We start from the raw sequence: 9309 nt of genomic DNA, 5'->3' as shown, positions 1-9309 counted from the left end.
TGGTTTGCATATGTTACCTTATTTACACACCTAAAGCAACCTGTCAAAGTTAGGCATTATCTTCATTAAATCAAGAGGAGGAAAAGAGTTCCTGGTAGTTACTCAGTTACTGAGCAGGAGACCAAGATCCAAACCCTTTTGTCCCGAAGCTGGAGCTCATTTCTTTTTATCCCATTGCCTCTCAACAAGTTTTCTCTAGGAGCTGTAGAAAGCTGCACATCCTCTCCGTTGCTGTGACATGGGTTTCATGCTCAGGTATAAGGAATATGAGGAATGGACAAGCTCAAGGTCAGGTTGGATTTCCAGACAGCAGCTAATATGTTAGCGTTTCTGTCTTGTTCTTTCAGATGTGACATGATGCATAGCCCAGCAGGTGATCTGGCCCTGTCAACTGGTAAACTATAATAATCATAATACTTTGCATCAATACAGCACCTTTCATCTAAGGCATCTGGGGAGTCAGCAGACATTAATTAAACTTCACAGCATCCTAATTCCTTGAGATGAGGACTGTACCAATTTTAGAGAGAGATAAACTGAGATAATAATGACTCTCATAAGTCAGAAAATCAAGATGGATCATTTGGCAGATGGTAGAAGCCTAGCCTCTGGGTCAACTGAAACAATCATTAGATAAAATTGTGTGTCACAGAAAGCACCTGCTGTGAAGCCAGTAGACATAAGTTTTTGGACTGACCTTTCCATTTTTTGAGTGAATAGAAGCAAGTCACTTTTTCTTTCTCATTCTTTGTACACTCATCAGTAAAACAAAGGAGCTGCTAATCACTGCCTTACCTAGAAGCATTCACTCTCATGCTGACATGGCCCTTAGGAATTATCTGCCTATAGTTCTCTGAACACTGCTTCAATGGTCATGTGTCACCAGGATGTTTCAGAATCATGAGGAATAGGGAGTGGGAGAGAGAGGTTCTTTAAAATGCAGTTTCCCAGGGACCCATCCTAGTGATTCTAATTTAGTGGGTCTGGGATGGGACTACAAAATACAAAGTTTTTAAACACTTTCCAGATGATTCTGATGTAATCGGTTTGGGACCCACAGCAGGTTAAGCTCTGTTCTGATCTTTGCCTTTTTGCAGGTTCTAGGGAGCTTTTCCACACATACCCCTTCTGCCCCTACCCCACTCCTTCCCCCCATCCCAGGTATGGTTCCAGATTTCTCCTTAAAATATATATCATCTGCTTGTTCTCAATAGCAGTTGAGAAAAGAGTTTCATGTTAAGTGGATTATGATCAATCCACTTTTCTTGATATTACAGAAAGTTTCCAAAATTTTTTTTATTCTATAATAACAGATCTTCATGAAACACTATATGCCAGGAACTATTGATTAGTTTTATATATGTCAATATATTCAATCCTCACAGCAGTCCAATTAGTAGGTAATTAATATTATTATTTTAGGTGTGGAAACGAAGGCACAGAGAAGTTACGTAATTTGTCTAAGGACACATAGCAGAGCTGGAGTTGAAGCTAGACAGTTTGGCTCAAGAGTCTTTTCTCTTAAGCTCTATTTATAGTGTCTCAAATAATCCAAAAATGAGAGAAGATTCAAATAACTGCATTTTGTGAAGTTCTAAGCCATACTGAGGCTTTTGAGAATCTGATAAAAGTTGTGAAAGCCTCTCCCAGAAAATTTCTCATATGTATGTAAACAATCTCAATATGGTACACAATTTCAGAGGTTGAACAATATTCAAAAGTTTTCCCATGAAATCTCTGTTAAAAAAGAAACTGGAAAGCAGTTGACTAAATGAAAAGCTATAGAAAAATGAGTGATGGCAAATATGATCACTGATTTTAGATAAAAGAAGTGCTAAAAGGCAACAGACATGGTTTTGAAATAAAAAATACAGCACATTATGATTAAACACAAAAATACCTTTTTAATAGAGTCATCAAATAGTGAATTAGGCTTCTTCAAGGAGGTAGTGAGCTCCCCGTTACAAAAGGTGTTCAAGCAAATGATGGGAGGCAATCTCATAGGGATGCTGCCAATGACATTTTCTATAATAAATTAATTGCCCATAAAAGAACAAAGCTACAACACTCTAAAGAAGGTCGAGAAAATCCAGAGTCTCATTAATGTAGTATCCATAATGTCTAGTATACTACAGCAATAATAATAATGATACTAAACCTAGACATGTAAGGAAGCTTAAAAATGTGGCCACAAATCAAACTGATCCTGAGATAACCCAGGTATAGAGATTAGCAAAAACTATCTTAAAGAAGTTATTATAAATATGTTCAAGGACTTTAAGAAATGTATGTTCATAATAAGTTAATCTATAGCACACAAACAAAAACTATAAACACCAAACTGAAGTTTTAGAAATGAAAAATATACAAATTGAAAAATTAACTGATTTTACTTAACAGCAGATTAAAGGCAGCAGAAAAAGAGATCAGTGAACATGAAGATATAATAAAAGAAACTATTCAAAATAAAGCACTGAGAAAATAAAAGTTTGGATAAAAACATAGCCAAGCTTCCATAACTTGTGGAATAGTATCAAGCACTACAATATCCATATACCTGGAGTCTGAAAAACAGAGGAGACAGATAATGGGATGGAAAAATAATTTAAAAATGATAAAAATTCTCCAAAAATTTTGTAGAAAACAAAATTTATGTGTCCAAGAAAATCAGTAGTGAGCTTCAAGAGAGAGAAAAACAAAGACAGTTACACTTAGAGTCATCATAGTCAATCAAAAATTAGAAGAAAATGTTGAATAAAGCCAAAGAAAATAATACCTTACACCAATAAAACAATGGTATGTGATGGCTGATTTCTTGTTAAAATCAATGAGTGATAGAAGACGATGAAATGACATTTTTAAAGTACTGTGAAGAAGGGATACAAAAATCTGTCAACCTAGAAAATATACATAGACAATATTCATAGACAAGTAACCAAATTAAAACATTTTTAGATTTGTAAAAATAAAATTTGTCTCCAGAAGACTAGAATTATAGGAAATACAGAAGCACTAGAGGAATCACCACACCGCTTTCCACAGTGCCTGAACTAATTTACACTCGCACCCACAGTGTATAAGCATCCTTTTTTTCCCGCCACAACCTCACCAGCATCTGTTATTTTTTGACTTCTTAATAGTAGTCATTCTGACTGTTGTTAGATGGTATCTCATTGTGGTTTTGATTTATATTTCTCTAATAATCAGTGATGTTGAACTCTTTTTCATGTGACTGTTGGCCACATGTATGTTTTCTTTTGAAAAGTGTCTGTTAATATCCTTTGTCCACTTTTCAATGGTGTTGCTTGTTGTTCCTTATAGATTTGTTTAAGTGCCTTATAGATGCTGGATATTAGAACTTTGTCAGATACAGAGTTTGCAAAAATTTTCCCCCATTCTGTAGGTTGTCTGTTTATTCTATTGATAGTTTATTTTGCTGTGCAGTGCCGTTTAGTTTGAATAGATCCTATTTGTCAATTTTTGCTTTTGTTGCAATTGCTTTTGGTGTCTTCATTATAAAATCTTTGCCCGTACCTATGTCCTGAATGGCACTGCCTAGATTGTCTTCCAGGATTTTTATAGTTTTGGGTTTTACACTTAAGTCTTTGTGTTCTCACGTGTAAATGGAAGCTAAATGATAGAAACACACGGAGCTATAGAGGGGAATAACACACACTGAAGCCTTTTGGAGGATGGAGGTTGGGAGGAGGGAGAAGATCAAGAAAAATAACTAATGGGTACTGGACTTAATACCTGGGTGATAAAATAATCTGTACAACAAACCCCCATGACACAAGTTTACCTATGTAACAAATCTGCACTCGTACACCTGAACCTGAAATAAAAGCTAGAAAAAAAAAAAAGCACCAGAAGTGGTAAGCATAAGAATAAACATAAAAGATATTTCTATATTTTACCATTTTACTTAAAATGCATTTGATTAGAGCAAAAATTACAATATTGCATATATATTACAGATAGAAAAGATGTGACACCATAAAAAAGAGGATGGTAAATAGAACAGTGAGGTTGCAAAGCTCTTTTACTTTCTAGAAATAGAAATACTGACATTAACTCTAAGTAGTCTGTAATAACAAGGATGCATATTGGAATCCCTAAGGCAACCATTAAAAAAATATGAAATACAGCTGAAAAGCCAGTAGAGGAATTAAAATGAAATGCTAGAAAATGTTTGATTAACCCAAATGAAGACAGAAAGACAAACGCAGAATAATAAGAAAATGGTAGACCTAAATCCAACTGTATGAATAATAATATTAAATCTAAATAAACTCAACCCTACTATTAAAAGGTTGAGATAGTTAGAATAAAGAAAAGAAAACAATAGCTAAATGCAATGTCACTGCATGGTACTTTAAATATGAAGTAATGGTTTGAAAGTGAAAGGATGGAATTAAAAATACTGTGTGAACAATACAATTAACAAAGCTGAATAACTACATTAATATCAGACAAAATAGACTTTAGGACAAGAGTACTTAATGGTATTTTAAAAATATTCCAAATATAAAGAAGAGTTGCGATAATAGGTTCACCACATACTAACATTTACCACTTTTCTCCACATTTCTCACTGCATATCTCTGCCTCCCTTTAATTCCCTCTTCCTTTCTCTCTTTATCTGTGTGTAGATCTGTACACATACATACACACACACTCCGGGAGATGTTTTTCTGTGCCATTTGAGAATATGCTGCATACATAATTCCTTTGCACGCTTAAATATTTCATTATATTTCTGAAAAACCAGGACATTCTTACCTAAACACCAATACAAAAATCAAAATCAGGAAATTAACATTGATCACATAGTAGTATCTAATCTACAGATCCCATTAAATTTTTCCCAACTGTATCACTAAGATCTTTTTTATAGTAAAAATAACTATTTTTCTAGTTCGGAATTTAATCCCACATTAAATGTTGCACTTATTTGTCAAGCTCCTTTATTTTCCTTTATTGTGGAATGGTTCCTCAGCCTGTCTTTCATGGACTTGAACTTTTGGGAAATCACAGGCCTTCTTTGCTAGAATATTCCTCAAATTAGACGTGTATGATGTTTCCTTATGATTAGCCTGAGGTTTTGCATTTTTGGCAGGAGGACCTTGGGAGTAATACTGTATCTTTTTCACTGCAAAACATCCAGAAGAAAATTGTATCAATTTGTCCTATTTCTGGTCATTAACTTCAGTCACTTGGTTAAGGTGGTTCCTGCCAAGCTTTTTCTCTAAGGTTACTATTTGTGTTTTGTCATTAATAAGTATCTTATTGGGAGATACTTTGACAACATGAAAATATCCTAGTTCTCATTAAACTTTCACCTACCTGTTTTAGCAATCATAGGTGATTCTTACTGAAGCAACTATTATTATGTTGGTTGCCAAATGAAAGCCAAGAGTGCAACCAGGTATAAAGAGCAACAATTGAGATTGAAAAATGGCCAATTCATTGGGAAGACATAGTAATCATAAATGTATACATGCCTTATTAAAGAGACATGAAGCAAAACCAACAGAATTAAAGCCAAAAAAGACGAATTCATAATTGTAATTGAATATCATAATACTCCTCTCCAATAATTAATAGGTAACCAAACAAAAACATCAGTAAAGATATAGATATGAATAACACTATTGGATTTATTGATGTAAGTGACAATTTTGCCACATTACACTCAGAAACTACCGAGAATACAAACTTTTCTAGTGTTTATGGGATGTGTGCCAAGATAGACCATATGCTGGATTATTAAATTGGTCTCAGTAAATTTTACAAAATCAATATCTTACAGAGTACAGACTTTAAACAAATTGAATTATATAAGAAATCAGTAATCTAGAAAAGCCCCAATTATGTATCAGTTAAACTGCTACTGGAATAAACAGTGTATTAGCCAGGGAGGTGGCCTTATAGACAAATTCTAAATATAGATTCCACAGTGTGTTACACTCAGGGGGGTTGAAAAGAAACATTATTTTAATGCATTTCATTATTATTTGATATCTGCATATTCAGGAGAGAAACAAGTAAAGAATGCCAATTATGATTAAATATATATAGATGCAGGAGTTTAATCCCATGATTCAGGAAAGATTTTTATTGGTGAGGGTTTTTAAGCATGGGCCAGACCACATTTCACCTGACCAGCTAGGCAGTATGATCCCTCCATTCATGGACAGGCTGGGGATCCAACATGTGCCATGTGACCTGCTCATCCCCATGGTTTCAGCAGCTACCTCATCCAGGGTTTTGGGAGGAGTTTTTAGCAACCTGTGTACCCCAACTCCCAGATTCCAGCTTTTAGAGATGATGACATTATTCTGGCTTCACAGAACTATAGAAATGAAGGAACAGCAGCAGTTACCTGGCAGCACATTGATGTGTAAGTGACACTGGATCTTTATTAGACTGAGAATGATGCCGGGCATGATGACTCACACGTGTAATATCAGTACTTTGTGAGGCTGAGGCAGGCAGATTGCTTAAGGTCAGGAGTTTGAGACCAGCCTGGTCATTTTGGTGAAAGTCCGTCTCTACTGAAAATAATAATAAAAGAATTAGTCAGGTGTGGTGGCACGCACCTGTAGTCCCAGCTACTCGGGAGGCTAAGACAGGAGAATTGCTTGAACGCAGGAGCCAAAGTTTGCAGTGAGCCAAGATCACCCCACTGCACTCCAGCCTGGGAGACAGAGCAAGACCGTGTCTAAAAAAACCAACCAACCAACAAATAAAAAGAATGGAAATGAAATGCCCAGAGCAGCTGACCTCAGGAAGCTATTTCTGCCAGTAGACAGTGGTATAAATTGCATCTATACCTATATACACATTTTTATTATTTATATATTTTATTTTATCTCTGATAACTATTTTTCATGCAAAAACTATTCTTTAAGATATATATGTTTATGCTTATATATATTATTTTAAAAGTGAAAGTGAATTCAGTGCTCAATACAAGAAAGGTTTTTTTGTTTTATTTTGTTTTGTTTTTTCCCCATTACCCTGTAGAGCATTGCCCTGTCCTCTTTATTTTCAGAAAGAAACGAGTGCATTAAAATAATCAGGAAGCTAAAAGGGAAAAATTTGCACTTGAATTTTTTTTTCCAGGTGGATAATGAACTCCACACCCAAAAGGGAGAAAGAGAACCTGAGAACACAGCTGTGCAAGTTAGGAATATCAGTATGCCAGTCAAAATAGGTGTCAATAGAGAAAGGTGGGAGGTGGGGACATTATGAATTAAAGGAAGCAATTCAGTGAAGAAGTGAATTAAAAGGTCAGGCTGCTAAGAGTCCCTGCAGGGCGAGAACCAGAAATCACACTACGTAGCCCACGCAGGCCCACACGAAGGACCAGAATAATTGATGATATAAGAGCCAGGATTTGCGTAATTCACAGGATCTTAAACCGCCCACAGACATGCAGCCCAACTGTCTCTGTGCAAACATCACACAGCTCGGGTGATATTGAGAGCCTTTGGGGCTGCGAGGTGATAGTACAGCTAAAGAGAGGGTTTGGATGAAGAGGTACCTGAAACACGCACTAATCCATGCATTACGTTTTGCAGACAAAGGAACAATGATTCCATGAGAACCAAATGTCCCACTTTGTGTGAATACATGTGCAAGTGTCTAATAAAACAATGCTGAGCTATTTGGTAAAGAGCTGGGTTGTAGTTGATGCTTAGCATTAAAGCTTAAATGTATGTTCTCCTGCTCCTGAAATCTAACTTGCCCTAGCACACTCAAGCCTGCCTGAAGGAGAAAGACTTGGCTTTTTCCCAGTGGGGATGCTGGTTTAGCTCGTGCTTTCTGCCTCTAGAGGAGATGGAGGACATGCAAGAAAAGTGCTAATATCTGATTTCTGATTTCCAAGGCATAGTAAGCCTGTTGACTCTCCTTCTGTGGCCCAATTAATGATTCAGACGTCCAGTCAGATAAACAACTTCCTGTGTTGGAAGAGAGCTAGGAAATGTGTGCAGGGTGGCTAGCTGGCATGGAGAGAGGGACACAATGGTCCCCATCTGCCATATGGGGACTGAGCAATCTCCCTCAAGTACACGCATTGCAGCGTGGGTGAGCCTCATTTGTCCCTGTGAACTGACCTGAGCCTCTCCTGGTAGCTGTTATCAGTGCTTCCTAAAACTTTAGCTCTGTTACCTGAAATCTGACTTTTATAACTATCTGTTTATGATCTCTCCAAATCAGGGCAGGAAAGAGCCAGGCTCTTATGCTGGTACGGACTAAACTTGAAACATCATTTAAGCTCTCTGGGCCTGCCATTTTTATTGTTTGGATTCATTCGCTTGGTGCTAAGCCTAGTGCTAAAAACCATAGTCACAAAGCTGAGTAAGGGAAAACAGCTGCCCTTGAAGTTCTTACAATCTAGACAAATACGGAAGTCACTGTGAAACGAGGTGATAAGGTTGGGAATAAAGGTGTGTCTATGATGTGGGAGGAGAAGAAGAGATTAAGGCTAAATAGGTATTGCAGTAGAGATAGCCAGTTTTCCCTGAGAATTCACCCAGTCTTTCCTTCTTCCTTTTAACAATGGAATCTGCCAAGATTTAGCTGGCTGCATGGCCCCAGCCCCTTATCATAGGCATGGGGCTTAGTTCTGATTAATGGATGTGAATGGAAGTGATATATCCAACTGTGGGGTCATGATCTTTAAAAAGAAAATTTCTGTATACTTACCTGGCAGGGGAGATACCATGATCATGAAAGTGGTTTTCCCAGGGCGAGGCTTATCCATTGCACTCCAGATGTGCTGACCCCTGTGATTTCCCCAAATGTGGGAAACTAGACTGCATAATTTGTGGTAGTAGAGGATTGCGTTTGCACTTTCCCCTGTTTTTGTTTTTTTAAAGAAAATAAATTTCTGTCATCAACAAACTTTCTTCCTCTTACCGCATTATGTCCTAATGAATACAAGATGCTGGTGAGCCAGGTTTAATTGCCTAGGGGAGATTAATACCCCCAGGGAACAGTGGGGCAATAATCTGGAGGTAACCTGGGCCATTGTGTGACCACATAGAACTGAGACTAGACCACTTATCTCTGGACAGGAAAATAAATGTTTGAACTATTGTCTTGGGTTCTCTCTGTTATTATAGCCCTTATCCTGTACCCTAAGTAATACACAATTTCATGTTGAAGGGATTAACATTTGCACAAAATCTTGAATAATGGGAAAGAATATCCAGGATGACAAGAAATAGGAAAATAATTGCAGATAAAGAAAATAGCATATTAAAAGATTCAGGGACGTGAAAAAGGATATTTCAGAAT

The 9309-nt window shown here is 36.8% G+C and overlaps 1 non-coding gene across 1 annotated transcript; it reads left to right on the top strand.

The window, feature by feature from the left end:
- The first annotated feature begins 8707 nt into the window (after positions 1–8707).
- On the top strand, positions 8708–8871 carry LOC135277463 (U1 spliceosomal RNA). Its single transcript, XR_010345067.1, has one exon. It is a non-coding gene; the product is annotated as a U1 spliceosomal RNA (small nuclear RNA).
- Positions 8872–9309: the final 438 nt, after the last annotated feature.

Source organism: Aotus nancymaae, unplaced genomic scaffold (assembly GCF_030222135.1).
Source record: "Aotus nancymaae isolate 86718 unplaced genomic scaffold, 86718_ANA_hifiasm-v0.15.2.pri h1tg000003l, whole genome shotgun sequence".
NCBI classification, from domain to species: domain Eukaryota; kingdom Metazoa; phylum Chordata; class Mammalia; order Primates; family Aotidae; genus Aotus; species Aotus nancymaae.
Note: the sequence above shows the minus strand (reverse complement) of the source record. Positions and strands in the feature narration are given on the sequence as shown.